The sequence below is a fragment of the Phyllostomus discolor genome, chromosome 2, assembly GCF_004126475.2.
Source record: "Phyllostomus discolor isolate MPI-MPIP mPhyDis1 chromosome 2, mPhyDis1.pri.v3, whole genome shotgun sequence".
NCBI lineage: Eukaryota > Metazoa > Chordata > Mammalia > Chiroptera > Phyllostomidae > Phyllostomus > Phyllostomus discolor.
The window spans coordinates 112469258-112494513 of NC_040904.2; the positions used below are offsets into that span (position 1 = coordinate 112469258).

The following is a 25256-nucleotide window of genomic DNA, read 5'->3' on the forward strand; positions in this document are numbered from 1 at the left end:
CACACATGCGCTTCCTCCGCTCCCTTTGAAGTTAGGGAAGGACAAGTGAAAACAATACAATACGGCAATACAATGCTTTCCAATGGGCTGCTCTTTAAGTACCTATGTATGTTTCAACTCATTTACTTCTCAGAAAACCTTAGGAACTAAGTGTTCTGTTATCATATCCACTTTGTTGAGGAAGCAACCCTGCCATAGAAAAGTCAGGGGAATCTCCTAAGGTCACGGGCTGGTAAATATTGGAGCAAGGACTCTCACCCACGCCTGCCTGCGTGTCACCCGAGATCTTTGCTCCCTTTGTCATGCGGAATATCAGGCCTCATTTTACATAACCAGAAGTATACCTGAGCGTTATGCCCGAATCCCCAAAGGCTGGCATTGGGAGACACTGGCCTTCCTGTACGGCCTTCCTCATCAGCACTGGCTCTCAGGAGCTGCCACCTCACTTCAAATAATCGAAATGTGCAGTTCTCTTCAGGGCCTCATAATTAATTATCAACATGAGTCAAAACTATATTACGGAAAGGCAGCAGGTAAGAATGCTTAATTTACTTTTTCCTACCCTTGTAAGGTTATGTTGTGTAGGTTAGACAGCTTGCAAGATTGCCTGCCCTCCACTTCCGCTCTGGCACACAAGCACATACCCACACACACACTCACTGGGCACCCACATAAATGGTGCTCCCGGACCAGCTCTCCCTTCCTGAGGCTCACTCCTCAACTTCCTCTGGCGAGAAACTTTTCCTCAAACCTTGTCCCAGCCTTTCTCGCAACACTTTAAGTCACTGGCTTGTATTTTGCCTTTAGTTTTTCTGTTAACTCACTTTTTGGCCTAAGACACTGTGATCTCTTAAGCTAGAAGAATGGGCTCTTGCTGTCTTAGCAACTGACTGTAACCCCTCTCAATTCCTCAGGGCCTTAGGTTGCTACCCTCACCCCCAAAGTAGCAACTTCAATTGGAACTTCAAAGCTTCTAGGCAGTAACTTCCCAACTCTTTGTTTTCAAGCCTGATAATACTCTTCAGCAGCCTGGCTCATCCTCCATTCTAGGCCCAGGTAACTGTAACTACAGAACTGGGAAAAAATAACTCGAGGTTTTACCTGAAGAACAGCTCTCAGTTCTCACAGAGAAATCATACAGAATGATAGACTTTTCAGAACACTGGTGTAGGAAAAGTGTTGTTCTGGTTTTCAAATGGGAGAAGGCTATAGTATTACAGAAATGGTAAACCCTTTAGCTTAATCCATGCTAGATATGACCTTGAGCATTCAGAGAAGAAATCCAAGAAGGATCCCTAACAGTCATCACGCATTCACTCAGAACAGATCAGGCCAGGCTGACCTTGGTTTTATTGCTGAGAGCTGGTAAGTTAGGGCAGCATGTCTAGCTGCACTCTCCACCCCCCGGCTCATCACAACAGTGGAGGGGGTGAGTGGAGTTATAACTTGCCCTCCAGGAATATACATAGATCAAGACTATGTTAATCTGTTTTCAATCTCTTAAAATATAAAAGAGAAAGCTTCCACTGAGAAACTGTTACATGAAAATACTTGAGAGGGCCGTTGTGTAGAAGAATTAGATGTTACAGGGCAGAGCCAGGATGAGTGTGCACCTCACAGGGAGGCACTCGGCGCTCCACGTAGAGAAGTGCATATACCGAACACTTGGAGCAGAGCTCTTAAACCTGAGACAGGTACAGACCCCTGAGAGAGAAAAAATACTCCTGCAGCTCCCCAGGATTTACAAACATTTTTCTATAAACGTTTCCTAGTTATGAGCTTGCAACTAGATATAAAGTTTTTATGCTTAAAGTTAAACAATTTACAAACTACACTTATAAATATATAAATTAAATGCAAGCAAAGTTACAATGTAAACAATATTTAATGAGTTCACTTTAATAAAGATGATGTTGTTTTCCTAAAACAACCACCACTCAGAGCATAACAAAGTACTGATGGGTTTGTCTCGGTCAGGCATAGACTGCGCTGCGTAAGCTATGACAACTTGAACCAAACTCTTTCCTTTTTCTGAACCACACAGAAACCTTCCTGTGTGAGGCAGGACATGAAGTCACGTTCCTTCACCGAAACTGACATTCACTCGAATGATCTTGCCTACTTAGTCCAGCTCTGCTCTCTCCTCATTATTATCCCACACAATGAAAGAAGAACTAACATATAAACAAAAGCAAACACTGAAAAATATCTTCTGGTGGTCCTCACATAAAAAGTGGTCACAACATTTGTCAAAATTCAGAGACATTATAGGACATAAAGTGTGAAGGCTAATATAAAGTATGGACTTGAATGAATAATATCATACTGATATCAGCCCATCAATGATAGCAAATGCACTACACTAAGGTAAGATGTTAGTAATAGGGGAAATTGGAGGTAGAGGGGTCAGGGGGTATAAGGACACTCTGTACTTTTCACTCAATTTCTCTGTAAGCCTAAAACTGCTCAAAAAATAAGTCTACTAATGTTCAAAAAGTGGTTGCTATTACATGCTTACATTATTAGTTCTTTTTAGATCGTTGTCCAAATGAAAAGAAAAATTTACGTATCATGTATAGAAGAAGTCTTAGTCCTCCAAGAAGATGTCTGTGTATTTCAGGTTCCCCACCATAGTTTAAGAAATGCTCGCCCTGGCTGGTGCGGCTCAGTGGATTCAGTGCCAGCCTGTGAACCAAAGAGTCGCCAGCTTGATTCTCAGTCAGGGCGCAGGCCTGGGTTGCAGGCTGGGTACCCAATAGGGGGTGAGCGCAAGAGGCAACATTGATGTTTGTCTCCCTCTCTTCCTGCTTTCTCCTCTCTCTAAAAATAAATAAAATCTTTTAAAAAAGAGACAGAAATGCTGAAACCAGGAATTTAGGAATGGAATGGGCTATTCTGAAAAGCTCTAAGAGCTTCTTTCCTCAAAGTATTCCAGAAAATGTCTGGGAGGTCATCTTTCAAAGATGTTTTACTTGGGATTTTTGCTTTTGGAGAGAGGTCAGTACACATGATCTCTAATTCCAAGATTATATAATTCCAACTTTTATGAAAATTTAACCCTAAATTAATGTTTTTAGCTCTACTTTTCACAGACAGAGCAGTGGCCCAATGCCAGAACCATAATATGCTTACACTTGTAGCTTTCTAAAGTCTTTTTTCTTATTCCTACAACCCTGTCCAAATAGCAACAGTTTCACTTAGGCCTACCTATTGTCAGTTTTTTGGTCCTGGGAAAGAATAACGAATACACCTCACTTCATTCCAGAGAACCCCGGTGGCATTTCTTTGTGATGGCCTATCACACTCCACGCCTAGCTGGGTGCCATGGTTACCGCTCTGTTTTATATCTTTGGGTAATCCATTTCTAACTGTTCTTTAGCAAGACCCTAGAAAACATTTCTATTTCATTACTCCCGTGGAAAATATTTTCTTCTAGGAATATATTTTTGGGGCTAGGACAGATCTGTAAAAGGCCTTTTGTAATTGTAAAATTTTAAAAAACCCACTTTTTATACTTTACTAAACTCATATGCATACATCATTGCTTATTTTAGCGAATGATATTGGCAAATTAGAAGTTGTAACATCATTGGCATCGAGTACCTAAAATCCTTTGGCAAAGTGTCAATTGAGTCTTAATATTTAATCCTTTAATTGGGGTAGAATTCCTAAATCAGGATGGAATAGTTTGCCATTTAAATGTAAGGAAGTTGGGTCCTAGTCATAAATGCGAGTGTCTGAAGGGAGTGAGAGGGGTGGAGTCTTGTAGACACCCACGTTCTCCGGTTCCAGCCTTCTCTCTCTCTCTCTCTTCTCTCTTCCTCTCTCTCTCTCTCTCTCCCAGGCAGCGTTCTCTCCCCTACCTATCTTGCAACTTCCAGAAATGAGGGTTGGCTGAGAGGCATAGCTTTTCAACTCCACCTACCGTCTGCTTCAAGAACTGCATTAATATTTCTGACATCCTAGTCCCAAATCAATGACTCCTTCCAAGAAGAAATGTATTGAAATAGAAAGGATAAAATGGAAAAGTTAACATTCAAAGATTCCGGGGAATAGCCTCAAGAACGAGTCACCAAAGGAAACCTGTTCTACTTCTATTTTGATTATTTCCAAAAGGGAGGCCTATTTATAAAAAGATTACAACCAAAGTCAAAAGGCTCAAGTAAGATGAAGTTTTTCATGCAATAAGATCTAATCATTCGCAAGTTGAATTAAAGCAGTTATTTGATAACATACCTATTGGGAGATGTAAAATATTTGTTTTTATAATTGCTATCCCAGTGTGTTCCCTGTTTCAAAGCTGTTACGAGGTTTACATCTATGGTTTGTTTTTCTTTTTCTTTTCTTTTCTTTTCTTTTTTTCTTTCTTTTCTTCTTCTCTTTCTTTTTTTTTTTTTTTCTTTCTTTCTTTCTTCTTTCTTTCTTTTTCTTCTTTCTTTTGGAGCACAGTCTGAAAAAAGACAGAACACACCCCCCTGATGTGTTGAGATTCTTCTTGCTTTATTTCAGTGGTAATTTATTTTTCCCATACTTTCCCCAGTTTCAGGAAAGGGTGGGTTAGAGTCAGGGGCTTCCTGAAAGTTTCAGAACAAGAATTCAAATGAAGCTCTGTTTAGAGGGGCCCCCTGAGAATTGTGTTTGGGAACATACCGACCCCATGTGGTATTATCTTTGCCACATATTACAGTTTTCTGTGAAATTTATTTTTAATCTTTAACAAAGCATGCCCATGTTTATCTTAAGTTATGAAAAAGTGTAGTCGTTTAAAACAAAACTTTCAAAAATAATTAAATATACAATGAATGCTGAAACATAAAAGTCAGACAGAATGTTACTTAACAAGAAAGAGTTTCCTAAAGATCAAGGGGTTGTTGTTTGTTTGATTAGCTGAAGACAAATAAGAAGTACTTTCACTCTGAGGGACTCTGACGGTGACTTAAGGAGGCCCCACCCCCACCAAGATGAAGGCTGCCTACCCTTCTTGTTCACAGAGCTGGAAAATTTACTGGTTGACACTAAAAAGATACACAGTGTGTTCAGAAGAATGAAATGCTGAGATTTGTTTGAAGACAGCATATGAGCAAGCAGAGGGCATTTTTGAGCATGCCTTTTAATCTTATTTAAAATTATGCAGGAAAGAAACAATACCTTGGGCTTTGCTTTATTTGGTGTTCAGGCAGAACACACGCAGTGCAGCACCGGGAAGCAGTGAACTGTGTGGGCTGCTGTATTCCTCAATGAATGCGTATGCTTCCGCATTCCAGCCACCTCTGACTGCCTTTAGGGAATGAAAGCCCTTGTCCCATGACAACCTACAGATTCCGTGTTCTCTTTAAGTCCGTTACGGACAGAGGTCAGAATCAAACAAGATAGAAATATAGTCTCAGTTCAGTTTGTGGTGGCCTGTAAGAGATGCGTTTGTGTAATGGTGGTCTCTGTTGTTGTTATCAGCCAGAGCAACTCTGGATGGGGGAATATCTGGTTATTTCCAACCCGCAGCTGTCAGATGGGCCCGATCAAGTCCTTCAGAGTATTATTCAAAGAGAAACAAGTTATTTTATTTATCTTGTACAGTTCCCCACAAACAGCTTCAAGTGAGTGTGTGTGTGTGTGTGTGTGTGTGTTATGAAAGCTTCCAGCAGCTCATGCTGTGAGGGGTGAAAGGAGGATGAAGACCATGAAGCAAAGCCTGACCCTGATGAACACAGACACGACACAGTGTTCGTGCTGAAGAGGGTTTTGTTGGGCTCGTTGTTCTTTAACACTCCACAAGGGACCGAACATAACTGCAGTGTGTATAAATGATGTCCATAACTTCAGGAAATCTTACAACAAACAAACAACGACAACAAAACCTTTCATGGTTGGGAGAACAGTAACGCAAATATTCCAAACACTAGATACTCCCCAAATTATGGCTTTGGAACAAATTGAGTCAGAAATTACTTTATTTTGCTTAGTTACTTTAATGGGAGGAAGTATGGCAGAGTAGTGAAATGAGGCAACTCCATTATTGTTATTGTTTTAAAAATATTTCATAGTATTGTTATCAATAATTGCTTGTGATGACTGACATTGTATAAATACATATCCATCAGCACAGAAGGAAAGGTAATTCACAGATAGGATTGGAGATAATAAAAGTAGTTTTTAAATTATTGAAGACTGGGTAGGGGACTACTTTTATAAGGAAGAACTCAGGAAATAGGACTACTTATTTGGTTAGGCTAATTCTGTTATATCAGACTTCTGAGAAAATTGTTTTGGTTTGCAGAAAAACTTGAATTTGGATTATATCTATTCAATATGTTTTATACATAGGTTTTACCCAGTTTTAATGGGTGAATAGGTGACCTTTTTCAAAATCCTTCATTCCACCCACTACATGATTAATATCAATATTTGGACTGAGTCTACAATGGTTTCCCCAATGTTACTTTTAGTGTTCCTTTTTGGTGTGGTGCATGGGAAACCTTTGACCTGAAGGTGGCTGATCCTAATGAGCGTAGGCCATTATGAGGTGGTCCTACCATATCTCTGCTGGAAAATCACATCCTGATCTGCCCAATTTCTAGTGAGTAGGACAATTGTAGTGCCGGATCCCACAATTCTACCACCAAAATAGAATTTAGGTACTTTAATAAAAACATTATCTAGAAAAAAACTATATCTAGGTCTTCCCTGACAAGTTGTATGATTCAGTGCTTTGCTTCTATAAACTAAAGTTAGAAAACGCAGAGTGACTCACTTTTCTTTTTGTGGTGCATCTAAGTGTACAAGGAAGTCAGCTTCTGGCATTGCTTTCTTGAAAGGAAAAAAAAAAAGGACATGCTCCTTCTCAAGTATCCTTTTTTAGGTCAGCAATTTGAAGAGCAAGACTGATTGGTTACCCAGCGGAAAGGGCTGATGCTCTGATTTGTCACGACTCCCTGTGAGTGGAGCGCTTCCATCGCTGAGAAAGGAAAACACTTGTACTAATATGAATGTGCTTCCTGTGTATAAGTAACCTTTAGCTCTGTGGAGATCCCCCACGTTAATGACCAGGAACATAGTGGAAACAGAAGGAATCCAAACACCTCACTAGCAGCTACTCTCCTCTCCAGCTAGTCAAGCTGCAGCCCCCTTTGATGACAGAAATGGCTGTTAAAGGCATGCTCAGCTGGACTCCTGTTTCTTTTGTTTCTAAGGCATCACTATTTTAATTGTTTAAATGTGATGCCATTTGACCCAGGAAGAAGGCTGAGCTCCATCAATCAGAGATCATGTGGTAGATGGACTGGGAGTCATCTTACGCAACGTGTCTGTCCCAGGGACTGGTAAGTGTGGTCACCTGCAGACACCAAGCTCTCAGCCCTCAGGTCAGACTACAGGCTTCTGTAGTTCCATGTCTTCATTATAGAGAACACTGTTGAGTCTACAGTGACCGTTCCTGGCCATGAGAACCTCTCTCCTATGCAAGCTTAAAATGGGGTTCCTACGCTGAATGAGGGGGAACACCCTGCAGTGTTCACAGAGAGAAACACTTTTCAACATTTCTGGGCTTTTTCAAGCCCCTGGAATAGCCCAGCTCTTTAAGTTCTGTGGAAAGTGTGTCTGTGTGATGGAGAGAGAAAGAGGTTGCAACATGCTTTCAGGGCTTCCCTGGCAAGCTGACACTCATATTCTCCTGCAGGACACCATCACAACCCTGTCTCAGCAACTACACCTTAGAATACATTTGCTGTTCTCAGAATACAGCTTTCACAGGTGGGTGAATGGCATACCTGCCTCCAAGCCAACTGCAACCTGCTCCTTCTTAAAAGACATGTGTACTTCCTAAGACAGCTGAGCTGGTTGGGGGGAGAGTAACAACTTCTTTAATCTCTTTCCCATTCTGGATTCTCTCTCTCTCCCTCCCATTTCTTCTTCTTCCTCCTCCTCCTCACTTACATCTGCAACTCCCTCAAGCTGGATCATCCAATTTATCTTGATTCACCTCTGTTAAGCCTCCTTCTCCCTAAGAATGAATGATCTGTCTTAGTGAGTGCAGACCAAACCTAATGACACAGAGCCCTGTATGCACGTCTGCGAGTGCATTACTGGGGCCTGAAACCCCAGCTAAGTCTGACACACACACGATGTAGTGGGAGAGACACTACCTGGTACCCTAGTAGGTACTCGATAACTATTTATCAACTTTTGTTTGATGTTTGCTGGTGGGTTGAACACTGGTGAGGAACCATGAGAGCCAGGCTTTGCCAGCATTCTACGACTTTGTCAGCAACCTTTGACAGTCTCCTGGCCTCTCTGGGTTTACAATTTCCCAGCTTTCTAAAACAGAATTTTACTTTCATGATCCTTGAAAGAGGGCATTCATGCCCCTAGATAGAAGAGTTCAGAACCGTATCAGAGGATGTACAAGCTAGAAGAGAAAGCTCTTCCTAGGATATCAGTTTCATTCAAGGTTAAGTAACCTGAGAGTTTTGTTTTCTGTGGGTACACAAAATCAAACAAAGATACAGTTGGTACTCCTGATCTGTAGGGTGCATGAGTTTTACATCTGCAGCCGTTCTGAATTGTGACCACAGATTGCCCTCACTTACTGTTCATATTCACTCTCCTCTGCTTTTCAGTTTCAGAGGAGAACTCTAAGTACTGTTAAGTGTGAGGTACTCTCCCTTTTGGCTTCTGTTTCTTTCCTATTCTTAAAGTGCTATTTCTGAGGGATCTCCTCCATACCCAGGCTCCAATTACCACATGTATGCTGATGTCTCGCTCATTTATATACCCACTCTGAGCACCAAAATCCTGCTTATCTAGCTGCTCATTTGGGATTCCCTTTTGGGTATCTCCGAGTTGTAAACCCTACATGTCTAAAGCAGGACTCACGATTTCCTCCCCAAACCTGGTATCATCCCAACATTCCACACCTGAGTAAATGCTGCTACATCCATTAAGTTGCACAAGTGATAAACTTGAGTCATCCTGCACATTTTCCTTTACCATATTTCCTATACCAAATCCATCTCTAGAACTTGTGAGTGTTGACTTCTAAGTGGCTCTCAAATCTACCTTCTCTCCATCTTCAAGCTACTTTCATCCCTTGTTTTTAGCTACCTTACTATTCTATGCCACATCCTGTTATGGCTCCTCTACCTACATGACCCTGCATGCTCTGGCCTTATACCTCCCTCTGACAGCCTCAACTTTCTGTACCAGCCACATTAGCCTTCTCCCAGTCCTTTGTATTCCACAGGCTTCATCTTATCACAGGACCTTTGCCATGCCTACTTTCACTTGCTCTTCACTCAGTTAACACCTACTCATCTGTCAGCCTTCAGTTAATTTCTACTTATCACATCAGAGAAGTGATCTCAATGATTTGTTCAAATCTCTCTTTTTAGGGCCAGTTATTTCTCTTTTGTGGTACTTGCTGAGCTATACTTCTTGTTTGATTATTTGATTGATGTGTACTCTGCCTTCCCCCAAGGCTAAAACTCCATGAGAACAGGACATTAGGCAGGCATTAGGACTCCAGAAGCTAGCATAGTAGACACTTTAATCATAAATACTGGTGACCCAATGAATACAGTAGTTATTCATTAGCAAAGGAATAGAGACTATTGATAAATGCTATCAATAATAATGAATTAATACACAGAGAAAACTTTTGTGACTCTAAATTGTCATTCATTTATTACATTTTGTTTAGAGTGACAGTTGAGGTTATTTTTCAAACATCAAATGCAGGTCATTTGAATATAGTGCACAGATTTATGGAGGCAAAATGCAATGAGCATTTGCAGTCAAGATCAGATCCTACAGGGGAGTGCACCCTGCAGCCCACGAGCTGCATGTGGCCCAGGACAGTTGTGAATGCAGCCCAACAAAAAATGGTAAATTTACTTAAAACCTTCTTTTTTTGCTTATCAGTTTTTGTTAGTGCTTGTGTATTTAATGTGTGGCCCAAGACAACTCTTCTTCTTCCAGTGTGGCACAAAGACATCAAAAGGTTGGACACCCCTGCAACTAGAACTGCCAGTCTTTTAATGGTTGCTATACCAGGGCATTCAACCAAAAGAGGGGTTTTTATACAAATACATAGCCAGACTTTCCATATATCTTAACCAATAAAATTATTTTCTTGCACATGCATGACTTTTGTTTTAACAAGATAAATACATTTTCATGGATTCCTACTTTAAGCAAATCTCCCCAGATTTGCTTAAATCTGGGGAGATTTACTCCCCCAGAGTGACGTATCATGGGAATGGCAGCAACGAAATAATTTTTAATAATTTCACATTAAGCCTGTGATGGTGTGGCTCAGTGGATTAAGCGCCGGCCTGCAGACAGAAAGGTCACTGGTTCAGTTCCCAGTCAGGGCACGTGTCTGGGTTGCGGGCCTGTCCCTGATTGGGGGTGTGAGAGTCAGCCAATCAATGTATCTCACACACACTGATGTTTCTCTCCCTTTGTTTCTCCTTCCTTTCACCTTTCTCTAAAAATAAATAAGTAAAATGTTTAAAAAATATAATTTTACTTTTAAGACCCAAAACTGTTTAAATGACAATGAGTCACAACACTAAGTTTTAAAGGCAACCCCAGCATACATTTGTATATATGTTTCCAAATAAATTTTCAGTTGAAAGGAAAAATCTTACAAAATTGTCTCTAATCAATGATTAATCTTTTCTTACTAGTCATGAATTAAGACATATGCTAAAAGACAAAACACCTTTGCAAAGTATATGATACAAAATGATATAGTAGTCACTTGAAAAACATTATTGTTTACTTACTTTGTTACAATGTTCTGTTGCATTTCACAGGACAAATAAAGTATCCTGGTTTAAGACTGTGTTTAGATGCAATATAATACCTGATTAAAGAATACACATTAAACAAAAAAGGCAATTCTTATTCTCTATAGCATGAAGTCTGTAAGTAGATAAGCCAGTTCTCACTGAGGTTATATCAAGGACAAGGGTTTTTTCTCTCCTATTTCTCCATTCTTGTGTTTGTCACCTTGTGGTTTCAAGGTGATTCTCAAAGCTCTGGATCTCATAACTGCATCCAAACAAAGAAGTGGAGGGGGGCTAGCTGGGGACAGGCAAGGGTGGAATATAACTCTTTTAGAGTAGCTCTCATTTTATCATGGAAATTTCCATATGGCCTCAAAAACTCAAGGTAGGACAAATAAAAATGCATTCACACCAAGACACATTGTGGTCAAATGCAGACAAAGACAAAAATCTTAAAGTAGTGAGAGAGAAAAATACAGATTACTCACAAGGGAACAACATCTATGTGGCATGTTTATCAATAGAAAAATGGACGAAGAGTGTAGAATAATATCTTCAAAATGCAGAGAGAAAAGAATTGATGCTCTAGATTCCTATACCCAGCAAAACTACCTTTCAAGAATAAGGGCAAAATAAAAATATTCCTGATAATTCCCAAGTGAGAGTTTACTGGTACTCACTAGAGGAACTTCTAAAAGATATACATAAAGATGAAGAAAATTCATTCCAGAAAGAAGATCTGAAATCCAAAACAGATAGCAAAAAAAGTAATAAACACATGACTAAATCTAAACAATCACTGACTGTGTTAAACAACAATAATGTCTTAATTGCAGAGTTAATACTTAATGTAGAAATAAGATACTTTTAACAATGGCATATAAGTTAGAAGGAGCTGATCAGGGATGAGGCTTGCAAAGGTCTGCACTTTGTTCACAAAGGTGAAACACTGACCAGCTGAAGCTTTATTAAGTTAAACACTTCATTAAATTATACATACACATATTATGTTTAAAAGACTAGGACACTCCATAAAATATTTAACATAACAACAATGAACAAAAGAAAAGCCCAAACACATAGCTCCAAACTAATAAAGGGAAATAACAGATTAAGAAAAAAATAAAGCATAAACTATAATCCAACAAATCAAGAAATAAAAAAGAACAGAAACAGCAGAAAAACAGAATGCATAAAATAAGATGGTAGCAATGGAATCCAAATATATTACTATTTTTTGATATTTTACATTATTTTGTTTTTGAATCTTAAAGTTTGTGATATACATTATAGAAAAACCAGAACACATAGAAGAAACATATTTAAAATAAGAATCTTCTCACTGAGATGGAACAAAGCTAATACGCATCAATGTTTTGTGACTGTGTGTTCAGCAACTCCCCGACACAATGATCCAAGTTCTGTAAGACAGACGTGACCTACGATCCTTTATGAAAAAGAAAAAACTCTTAAACGCATTAGATACCATTCAAAATATGTGAATGCTATTTATTTTTAAACTCACATAAATTTACCAAGATAATTTTGTTGCTGACATACACTATTCATTTTTATTTCTGTACATCACTCCTTGTATAAATATACCACAATTTATTTATTCATTCAAATATTTAATGTCCAATTAGACTGCTTCCAATTTTTGGCTATTAGGAACAGTAATAACTTCAGCATGATTTTATGTATCTTTGAACACAAATATAGATTTCTGTTGAATATTTGCAGTGAAATAGAGGATCAACTTAAAGTAGAAGCTAAAGTTAAAGTAGAAGTTAAAGACAACTAAGTGCTACTAGAGCCATCTTATGGGGAAAACTAAATGTTTTGACTAACCCAATACTTTAAGGCAAAAGCATTGCTAGAGATGGTTCATTACCTATTTGTTACCTAAAGAATTTTCCAAAGTAGTTGTGCCAATTTACTCTCTCACCAGCAAGATACAAGAATTCTATTTGTTCTTTACATTTTTTTTACTGTTGTTCAATTACAGTTGTCCTATTCTCCCCTTATGCCTCTCCCCTGCCTTACCCACCCCTACCTCCCACATTCAATCATAGCTCCCCTCTGCTGTCTTTGTCATAGGTCCTTTATACATGTTCCTTGGAAATCCAAGTATATTAAAATAACAATAAGGGTAAGAAGACTATATTCTTTATCAGAGTATATAAAAAGCAAAGTCTTGTCACATGTTGTTTATAAGAGACACATGTAAAACAAATAAGTTCATAGAAGAGTTGAAAGTAAAAAGTTAAACCATGTAATAAATATTAACCAAAAGAAAATATGTATAAACATATTATCATCAGAGAAATAAAAATATTGTGTTGGCGAAAAAGTCCATCTAGTTTTTTCCATAAAATAAAAAACACATTTTTCATTTTCACCAGTAACTTTAGTGACTTGGATATTTTGAGTATGTCAACTACTTCTCACTATTGGCTTCTAGTGGGTAGAGGCCAGGGGTGCTGTGAAACATCTTCCAATGCATCAGATAGCCCCACAGCAAAGAATTATTTAGCCAAAATGTCAGTAGTACCTAGAAACTTCTCAAATCACTTTTGACACATTCAATTAGTCACAGTACCTTCTCTACACACTGCACAACTCTTTTGCATTTCAGTTGTTTTTACCTTTCTTGAAATAATAAAGCCTAATATGCCAAAAATGTTGCATACTTTGTTCCACCTTAAATATTAAAATGACTGTACAAAAATTCACCAATTCTGATAGTTTTTTTAAATGCATGCTGATATAACAGTTGTCACATTGCAATCTAACAAAATTGTTTCAAATGAAGTTAAAGACAACTAAGTGCTACTAGAGCCATCTTACGGGGAAAACTAAAGGTTTTGACTAACCCAATACTTTAAGGCAAAGGCATTGCTAGAGATGGTTCGTTACCTATTGAGAAAAGTCCAATTCATTAGAAGATATAAACAATTCTAAACTTATGTACTTCTAATAATAGAGCTTCAAAAAGCACCAAGCAAAAAATATGTAAGAAACAAGAAAAAGAAATTGACAAATACGCCATTACTGGGATAGACTTTAACAAATCTTGTCAGAAATTGACAAGATAAAAGAGATGTGAAGATGGCGGCGAGACAGGCAGGAGTGGAGTCCACTTCCCCCTGCTCACAGGTGAAACACCCAGCCAATCTTCTGAGGAATGGGGTGAACAGCCAACAGTATCCCAGCATATATGAAGATTGGATGGACATTAAAAAATTGTCCTTAAAAATCATAGAGGACATAGAAAAATCAGACAGTAAGGAGAGTGCTTCAGGACAATAAGGTCCCTGGGACCAGGGCGGGGACTAGGGTGGCTGCAGCCCTAGGCCCAGCGCCCGCCGGGTCTGCCACAGGATTCTTGGGAGAGAGCGAGGTCAATGAATCCCTCCCCTGCCAAACAAGGTTTGAGCAGCACCAGGAGGGACCTGGATGCTTTAAGTCACAGGAAGGAATAAGGATGAAGTGGCAAACACACAGGGGCAGTGTGCAGCCACTGAGACTATGGACACCAGCTGGGAAGAGATGGGCAGTAACAGACCCTGACACTGACAGTCCCTGGTCTGGCTGGAGAGTGGGGCTGTGTGACAAGCCAGGCACTTGCTTAGAGCAGCAGGCTTGAATAGGAGGCATTTTTCAAAAAGAAAAAGTGAAAAAAGAGGCACTCAGTGGCTGTTTGGGGAATTCTCTGCTGCAGCCACCCCCAGCTCCTGTGCCCCTACTCCCGTTGGGTTTCAAGCTCAGGCCCACAGCCCTGGGATAGCATGCACCAGATCCCGCAGCCTGGGGGCTTCCTGTCCAGCCCCAGAAGCAGAGGTCAAGTGCTCAGGCCCACAGCTCTGGGATGGAGCACTCCTGACCCCACCACCCAGAGGCACCTCCCACCCGACACCTGCACTCAGGGCCCTGCAAGGCCCACTGGTTCTCTAAAAGGAAGGTGGAGACGCCCCTGAAGACAAGAGCTGCAGGCCTCAGGGAGTCAGCAATCCCCAGAAAGACAACTCAGTGGAGTAGAGGGGCATGGGATGAACTAGCCTTAAGGGGTGCTGAGAGCCCCCAGCATCTAGGACAGCAAAGAGTGAGAAGATGGTGTGTGAGTTGCCCCAAATCAGTGCACCTGAAGGACAGTGCAACCGGTGGACTGAAGGTGTAGGCTGGATGCAGAAGGGCACTGGGGGCCCGGTAGTGAACTGAGGAACTGGGCAGGGGGCTGGGCAACTGTGAAGAGTGCAAGTGCAGCTCAGGAAAGGAGAAAAGTGAAACCAATCCCTGCTCAGCCTGCTGGACCCAGGAAGACCAGCAGAACTGGCTTGGCTGTTTTAAAGCCAGCAGAAAGCTTTTTTTTTTTTAAATTCCTTCTTCATGTCTTTCCTTCTTTCTTTTTTTATTCCTTCTTCCTTCCTCTTTTTTTTTTTTTTAATTCCCACAAGTGAGATAATAAAACCTGGAGCTGTGAAAAGACCAGAGTTAGAACCAAAGAGGGGTCATCCCAACAGCTGAGACAGTGAGACAAATTTCACTTTCCTACTGCAGAGAACATGCAAGTTATTGTGTATTTGTATTATTAATATTTTTTAATATTCTTATATCTTTTATTTTATTGGTATTTTTGTATTTCTCTTCTTTCTGTTTAATCTTCTTCACTTGGTTTGTTAAATTGCATTGTTTGACTGGCTTTCCTTGTTCTCTCTTTCATAGTGGATTTTTAATTTTCTGTCTTCCTCTTCACCTGTGTTTCAATAGCACACTACTCTAGGTCCTGTATTTACTATTCTTGTTATTCAGATCACATAGATTCTGTCATATGACTGTGGCTCCATTATTATTGTAAATAATTGCTGTTGTACACAATTGTAAATACTACACAGCACCCCTCCTGCATCTTAGCTCACTTCACTGTTTCCTGAACTTTATTACTGTGGTGGTTAACTCTATTCTCTTGCACACTACACCTATTTTCTATCCTTTACTCTCACTTTACCTCGTAATCTGACCTCCCACAAGCTCACTGTTCTCTAGATCCAACTCACAACTCACAACCTGCCCCTAACAAGAATCTTATCTTTCTTCCACCCTTTCTAAGAAGTGGCTAGTGGGATGAAATATCACAGTGAACACTATACATATTCAAAGGATCTTCTATCTCTTCTCTGGGGGTTGGTACTTTTAATACCATACAATATACTCCTGCTGTCTTAAACCATTTTGCCTTCCCCTTCCAACTGATCACAGAAAAGAGTAGATGGGAGTTGTGAACACCAGTATACCTGCTGGAAGAGGAAACCCACCAACGAAGGAACCACCAACAAAAGTAGGTGAAGGAGGGAGTGGAAGCCACACTAACCTCAATCCAGGACCAATCTAGAAATACAACTAAATGGTGGAGAAATTAGCCAGAACAGAAAACTGAACAAGAGCAAGAGAGAAGCCTCAAAACCTCACACACACAGAAGAATCAGCTTCAACACAACCTGTCCACACCTGCACAACAGAGTATAAGAGGTGGTGGATGGAGTGACCCTCAGTTAACCAGCCGGAGGGGAGGACCCACCAAAGAAAGACCCAACAACAATCAAAACCCAAAGACATACAGAGAGCCAACATAAATGACAGCTCAAAAGCAGCGAGCTCAGGATCGAGGAGACTGCACCACTGAATCTCACAGGTCTTCACAATAGAAATTCACAACAGAAACCCAGGGAGGCAGAACAGATCAATCTTATTAATAAGCAAAGGCTAACAAGAAGAGTCTCACAAACAATAGGAAGACAAAGAAACAAACCCCAAATGAAAGTAAAGAAGGAAGCCTCAGAAAGAATGCTAAATGAAACAGAGGCAAGTCAGCTATCAGATACTGAGTTAAAGCAATGGTTATCAGGAAGCTCAATGAGCTTGCAATCAGCTATCCGAAACTACAGGGAAACTACAACGAACTCAGTACAAACTATATCAACATGAAAAAGGAAATAGAAACTATCAACAAGGGCCAAGAGGAAGAGAAGAATACAATTTCTGAGCTGAAGAACACAGTAGAAGGAATCAAAAGCAGGCTACATGAAGCAGAGGATCAGATCAGAGAGTTGTAATACAAGGTAGAAAAAAACACCCATAAGGAGCAAGAAAAGGAAAAGAGAATCAGAAAGAATGAGGAGGGGTTAAAAGAAATGCAGAACAACATGAAGCATAATAATATCCATATAATTGGGAGAGGAGGAGGGGGAGGAGGGATGGGGGAGGGGGAGAAGAAGAAGAGCAGCAGCAGCAAGGATAGAAAACCTGTTTGAAAAAGTAATGATGGAAAACTTCCCTAATTTGATAAGAGAAAAAGTCACACAAACCCAGGAAACACAGAGAGTCCCAATCAAGAAGAATCCAAAGAGGCCCACTTCCAGACACACCATAGTTAAAATAGCAAAATTCCAAGACAAAGAGAGAATCTTAAAGACAGCAAGGGAGAAACAGGAAGTAACATACAAGAGAGCCCTGATAAGTCTAGCAGGTGACTTCTTAATGAAAATGCTCCAAGCTAGAAGAAAATGGTAAGAAATATTCCAAGTAATGAGAACCAGAGGCTTGCAACCAAAGCTACTTTATCCAGCAAGGCTCTCAATTAAGATGGAAGGCCAAATAAGGAGCTTCCCAGACAAAAGAAGTCTAAAAAAATGTACCCCCACCAAATCAGCTCTGCAAGAGATGCTAAAGGGACTGCTTTAAGAAAAAGAAGGAAAAGAGTGAGAGAGGAACACAGGTATGAAAAAATGGCAATGAATAAGTACCTATCAATAATAACCTTAAATGTGAACGGATTCAATGCTCCATCAAAACACATAGAAAAGCTGACTGGATAAGAAAGCATGACCCAAACATACACTGCCTACAAGAGACCCACCTCAGGATAAAAGACCTACACAGACTGAAAGTGAAGGTCTGGAAACAAATTTTACAAGCAAACAGACAAGGGGGAAAAGCCAGGGTAGCAATACTCATATCAGACAAAATAGACTTCCAAAAAAAGGCCATAGAGAGAGACCCAGAAGGTCACTTCATAATACTCAAGGGAATACTTTGTTTTCATCAAGGAGACATAAACATTGTAAATGTAAATGCACCCAAGGTAGGAGCACCCAAATACATAAGGAAATTCTTGCGGGGCTTCAAGAAAGATATTGACAGAAACACAATTATAGTAGGGGATTTTAAAACCCCATTGTCAAAAATGTATAGATCTTCCAAACAAAATATTAACAAAGATATTGTGACATTGAACAATGTCCAGGATCAAATGAACTTAACTGATATATATATATACAGCTTTTCATCCCAAGGAAACAAAATACACATTCGTTTCAAATGCACATAGAACAGTTTCAAAAATAGACCACATGATGGGACACGAAACAAGCCTCAACAAATTCAAGAAAATTGAAATCAGAGCAAGCATTTTCTCTGACCACAAAGGACTGAAACTAGAAACCAACCTCAAGGAAAAAACTCAAAAACACTCAAACTCATGGAGATTGAATAGCATGCTATTAAACAATGAATGGGTCAAGAATAAGATCAAGGTAGAAATCAAAAAGTTTCTGGAAACAGATGAAAATGAATTCACAAAAACCTAAAACTTATGGGACACAGCAAAAGCAGCCCTGAGAGGGAAGTTCATAGTGATACAGGCCTACCTAAAAAAAATAGAAACATTTCAAATAAACAATCTAACCCTATGCCTACAAGAACTTGAGGAACAATAACAAAGACAGCCCAGAGCAAGTACAAAGAAGAAAATAACAAAGATCAGGGCAGACTTAAATGACATAGAGACTAAAAGCCCAATTCTAAGGACCAATAAATCCAGGAGCTGGTTCTTTGAAAAGATACACAAAATCGACAAGCCTTTAAGCAGACTCATCAAGAAAAAAAGAGAGAGAACCCAAATAAACACAATCAGAAATGAAAGAGGAGAGACTACAACTGATACCACGGAAATACAAAGGACTGTAAGAGATTACTACGAAGAACCATATGTCAAGAAATTTGAAAACCTAGGTGAAATGGGCACATTTCTAGAAAAATGTAATCTTCCAAAACTCAATAAAGAAGAAGCAGAAAGCCTGAACAGACCAATAACAGCAGACGAAATTGAAGCAGTAGTCAAAAAACTCCCAACTCACAAAAGCCCTGGACCAGATGGTTTCACAGGAGAATTTTACAAAGCATTTAAGGAAGAGCTAACCCCTATCCTTCATAGACTATTCCAAAAAATTCAAGAAGATGGAAGACTCCCAAACTCCTTTCATGAAGCCAGTACCATCCTAATCCCAAAACCAGATAAAGACACAACAAAGAAAAAAAAACTTCAGGCCAATATTGCTGATGAACACAGATGCTAACATCCTCAACAACAAAATATTGGCAAACCGCATCCAAAAATACATTAAAAAGATCATACACCATGACCAAGTGAGATTCACCCCAGGGTTGCAAGGATGGTACAATATTCACAAATCAATAAATGTAATACATCACATAAACAAAAGAAAAGATAAAAATCACATGATTGTATCAATAGATGTGGAAAAAGCATTTGATAAGGTACAGTACCCATTCATGATGAAACCACTCAGCAAAGTGGGAATAGAGGGAGCATTCCTCAACATTATAAAGGCCATATATGAGAGACCTACAGCCAACATCATACTCAATGGGCTAAAATCTTTCCTACTACGATCAGGGACAAGAAAGATTGTCCATTTTCATCACTTCTATTCAACATAGTATTGGAAGTCCTAGCCACAGCAATTAGACAAGAAAAGGAAATAAAAGGCATCCAAATTGGAGAGGAGGAAACAAAACTGTCATTGTTGCAGATGACATGATAGTGTACATAGAAAATCCTGTAGACTCCACCCCAAAACTGCTTGACCTAATAAATGAATTTGGCAAAACAGAGGGATACAAAGTCAATATTCAGAAATCAAAGACATTTTTGTATACCAACAATGAAACATCAGAAACAGAAATCAGGAAGAAAAATCCCATTTGATATAGCAACAAGAAAAATAAAGTACTTAGGAGTAAACCTAACCAAGGAGGTAAAAGATCTGTACTCAGAAAACTATACATCACTGAAGAAAAAGTAAGGAAGACACAAATAAATGAAAACATATATGGTGTTCATAGATCAGAAGAATTAACATTATCAAAATGTCCATACTGCCCAAAGCAATTTATAAATTCAACACAATATCTATTAAATGATACTTTAATAGATCAATTTATAAATTGATACATGGCATATTTCACAGATACAGAACAAACACTTCAAAAATATATATGGAACCATAAGCGACCCTGAATAGCTGCAGCAATTTTAAGGAAGAAGAGCAAAGTAGGAGGGGTCAGAATACCTGTTATCAAACTGTATTACAAGGCCACTGTAATCAAAACAGCCTGGTACTGGCATAAGAACAGACACGCAGACCAATGGAAAAGAATGGAGAGCCCAGAAATAAACCCAACTCTCTATGGTCAATTAATATTTGACAAAGGGGGTAGCAGCATAAAATGGAGTAAAAATAGCCTCTTCAACAAATGGTGTTGGGAGAGCTGGTCAGCTACATGAAAAAAAAAATGAAACCCAAGCACCAACTTACACCATACACAAAAATAAATTCAAGGTGGATAAAAGATTTACATGTAAGTTGTGACATTATTAAAGTCCTGGAGGACAACATAGGCAGGAAAATCTCAGATATTTCATGTAGCAACATTTTCACTGATATGTCCCCTAGACATAGGAAGGGACATAAAGGAAAGAATAAACAAATGGGATCTCATCAAAATAAAAAACTTCTTCCCAGCTAAAGAAAACAGCACTAAAATGAAAAGAGAACCAACCATATGGGAAAACATATTTGCCAATGATACCTCAGACAAGGGTTTAATCTCCAAAATATATAAAGAACTCACATGAGTCCACTCTAAGAAGACAAGCAACCCAATTAAAAAAATGGGCAAAGGATTTGAACAGATCCTTCTCCAAGGAGGACATATAGAGGGTCCAGAGACACATGAAAAGATGCTCAATATTGCTAGCTATTAGAGATGCAAATTAAAACCACAATGAGATACCACCTCACACCATTGAGAATGGCCATCATAAACAAAGCAACAAACAAACTACAAATGTTGGAGAGGTTGCAGAGAAAAGGGAACCCTAGTACACTGTTGGTGGGATTGCAGACTGGTGCAACCACTATGGAAAACTGTATGGAATTTCCTCAAAAAAACTAAAAGTGGAACTGCCTTTTGACTCAGCAATATCACTGCTAGGATTTTATCCTAAGAACCCTGAAACACCAATCCAAAAGAACCTATGCACCCAAATTGTAATAGGGTGCAGCCAAAAGAGGAGCCCCAAACAGGGATTTATAATAGGGTACAGAAGAATTTGGAGATAATTGGCTCTACACCACAGGGCCACACCTGCTCAGAATGCTAGCAGCTGTGGTCAATTGTGAGAGGAGCCGGAAGTGGGGCTGCAGAGGAAGATTATCACTGGGATTTAAATGGAGGCACAGCAGCCATTGGGGGTCTCTCTTTTTAGGACCACGTGTCTATTTAGGACCATGGGGCTTTGGTGTCTTGGTTGGGACCATGAGGCTTGGGTGAGAGTCAGGACCATGAGGCTCTGGAAGTGCTCCCTTTTGCCACGTGGAGGGTGCTGGGAGGACTGTGCATTTGTGGGGAACTTTAGTTTGTGTTATTTCAAATGAGTAATAAATTCCTTTCCTTTTCACTGATCTCTGGTATTAAGAGATATCTTTCCTCAGGTGGCAGGCAAAATGAACCCAGAAGGTGGGGAGGAACCCCCTGGAGACTGTAACACAATGTTCATAGCAGCACAATTCACAATAGCCAAGTGCTGGAAGCAACCTAGATCCCCATCAGTAAATGAATGGATCAAAAAGCAATGGTACATTTACAGAATGGAATTCTATGCAGCAGAAAGAAAGAAGGAGCTCCTACCCTTTGCAACAGTGTGGATGGAACTGGAAAGCATTATGCTAAGTGAAATAAGCCAGGCGATGAAAGACAAATACCATATGATCTCACCTTTAGCTGGAACCTAATCAACAAAAAAAACAAGCAAGCAAAATATAGCCAAAGGAACTGAAATTGAGAACAGGCTGACAGTGACCAGAGGGGATAGGGGAGGGGATTATAGGGGGAAAAGGCGAAGGGTTTGCAGGAACAATTATAAAGGACACATGGACAATAACAAGGGGGTGGGGGGTGGAAACAGGGGAGGGAGATGGGGAGGGCTGGTGTGGTAGGGAGGGGTGAGGGGAAAAGGCAGAAAATTGTATTTGAAAAATAAAAAATGTTAAAGAAATTGACAAGATACAAGTTTCAATAAGAATATGGATCATTTGACCATCACAATAAACAAACCAATAACTGAAGAATATATCTTCTGTTCTGAGAGCAATGTAAATATTGACAGTTTCCTAGCCCACAGAGCAAAATCAATGAATGTCAAAGAATCACTATCATGTAGATCACATTCCCTGACCACACCATGATTAATAACAAAAAATAAAAACTTTAAATTTAAAAACATAATTCTAAATTCCTTATGTGTCAAAAAGGAAAGCAAAGGGAAATAAGAAAATACTCAGAACCATCAACAATAATTATATAGAAAAGTTTGTGAGATATAGCTAAAGTGATCATCAGAAGTGAGTAGACTTATATTATTTACATTAATAAAAAAGAGTTGCAATGACAAAAAGTGTAAATACAAGAGAATAAAGGAAGTAATGAAAAAGGCAAAAATTAATAAAACAAATTAACAGTCAGTAGAAAGGATCAACAAAGCAGAATCCTGGTTCACTGTGAAAAATTAACCTGATAAGTCCTTGACAAATTGCTAAAGAGAGCAGATACAAATTTTAAGAAAAAAAAAAGGCAATCATAAATATCACAGCAGTTACACAGATAAAATTTTACAAGTAACTTATCAATACATTTAAAAACTTAAGTAAAATGGACAAATGCCTGGAAATCTAAATTGACAAAACTGACTTAAGTAAAAAGTTTAAAACCTGAAATTTAAACTATCAAAGCTATTTAGCTTGCACAGCCATACTGTTTGGGGACAGAGTCCATTCTGGTTGATTTGTGTGACTATTAATTGGCTGTTAAATGATTTGATTACTACCCAGCCTATAATCGTTAATAAAATTTTATCAGTATTTAAAATTTTTCCCACAAAGAAAACACCAGGTCCAGGCAGTTTTATAGGCAAGTTTACCAAGATTCAAGGAACGAACAATTCTAATCTTAGACTCTTAAAATTAAGAGAGTATAAAAAAAAAAACATCCCCTAACTAATTTTATGAGGCTCATGTAATTTTATACAAAAACTAGACAAGAAAAAATTATAGTCAGCTTCATTCTTGGTCACGAATATTAAACTATTTAAATATTAGCCAATATACTGAGCAAAATATATATGAGGATAACGATCAATTGGATTTATTTCAAGAATGGAAAGTTGTTGAACCATTAGAGAATTTATTAATATAGCAGACTCGGAAAACTCAGACGAACATAAGCGTGGCCGGCACTGGGCTGGTGGCTGGCAAGGTTGTGGTGGATGTGGTATTTTGACCAAGGTTATGAAGTGCCTGGTGTGCGGGAAGTGGCTGTGGTGCTGGTGGAGGAGGAAACTCGTGGATATTGACCTACTAAGCACTACCTGAGCTACCTGACAGCGCAGGATTATTCTGCTTTTGAAACAGACATAATGAGAAATGAATTTGAAAGACTGGCTACTGACAATTTGAATTGTCAGTATGAAATGATACAAACTTCCAGCCCCTTCTTTGGGTCAGAAAAACGATATGACTGCATGGCAAGAACATGTGAACAATTCCATGGCCCAGTTGGAGCATCAAGCGGTTCGGATTGAGAATATGGAACTAATGTCACAGCATGAATGCAACGCCTGGAAAGTATATAATGCAAATCTAGTTCATGTAATTGAACATGCACAGAATGGATTCCAGAAGCGAAGGAAACATATTCAAGATTTAAATGGGCAGCAAAAGAACATGCAACTGACAGAAGGATTTAAATTAAGAGAAATGGAGTCAAATTGTGTATTCCTGGTCATTAAGAATTATGCGATTGAAAGGACTATTGCACAATTAGAAAGTGAAGTCTTTCAAATGAAACAGCAACATGGAGAGGCCAACAAAGGAAACATCCGACAAAACTTCTGCGAAGATAAATTAATTCAGTGGATAGAAAGGAAGGTGGGTTGGGCCTTTCCAGAAATAGCTGGTGGTGTTTAGAAACCATAAAAAGTGGACTGTTAATATTCTCTTTGTACATTAGCAAAATAAAAAAGTTCAACTAAAAAAAAGAATTTATTAATATAACTTACCAAATTAATGATTAAAAGAGAAAAAAATGCTCATTTCAAAAGAGGTAGAAAAAGTATTCAAAAAATTTTCATAAGCCATTTATAACAAAAACTTGAAGCCATAAAGGAATAAAGAATATCCTTAGCTTACCTAATAAAGACTATTCAAAAACATATCTGACAAATATAATACATACTCTACAGTAAAATGTCAAAGCATTTTCTTTAAAAATAAGGACTAATACAAAGAGAAACTATCACCATTCCCACTTTGTGCTGTAATTCCAGCCATAGCAGAGCATCAGGAAAAATAACAAAGGAGTATAAGGACTGGAGAGGAAGAAACCAAACTGTCATTGTTTACAAATTAAATGATTGTCTATGTAGAAAACTCAAAGAATCTGCTAGAAATCCTAAGAAAAATAAGAAAGCATATCAAGATTTTTAGATAAAGGATCAATAAGTAAAAGTTAATTAGATTTATATATGCCAGCAAAAAAAATTGCAAATTTTTATATTAAAAGGATACCATTTACAATAGCATAAAAAAGCTAGCTAGGAATAAATATAAGAAAAATATCTAAGAAAGTTCATGTAGAATACTACAAAAATTTACTGAAATAGATATAAAAATACCTAAGTAAATTAAGAAATATACCATTTGGGCCCTGGCTGGTATACATCAGTAGATTGAGGGTGGGCCTGAGAACCAAAGCATCAACAGTTTGACTCCCAGTCAGGGCAAATGCATGGGTTGCGGTCAGGTCCCCAGTAGGGGGTGCATGAGAGGCAACTACATATTGATGTTTCTCTTCCTCTCTTTCTCCCTCCTTTCCCCTCTGTCTATAAAAATAAATAAAATCTTTAAAATATATATATATATAATTTGAATGGGTTCCATCTTAAAGTTGTCAATTTCCCCCAAACTTTATAGATTCAATAAAAGTCCAAATAACCTTAACTAACTCAAACTTATAGAAAAGAACAAATGCCAAAGATAGTTAAGGTACTTCTAA

At 38.8% G+C, this 25256-nt stretch overlaps 1 pseudogene; it reads left to right on the forward strand.

Annotated features, from left to right (window-relative positions):
• Positions 1–1601: 1601 nt before the first annotated feature.
• Positions 1602–24169, forward strand: LOC114489013 (annotated as a pseudogene).
• The last annotated feature ends 1087 nt before the right edge of the window (positions 24170–25256 follow it).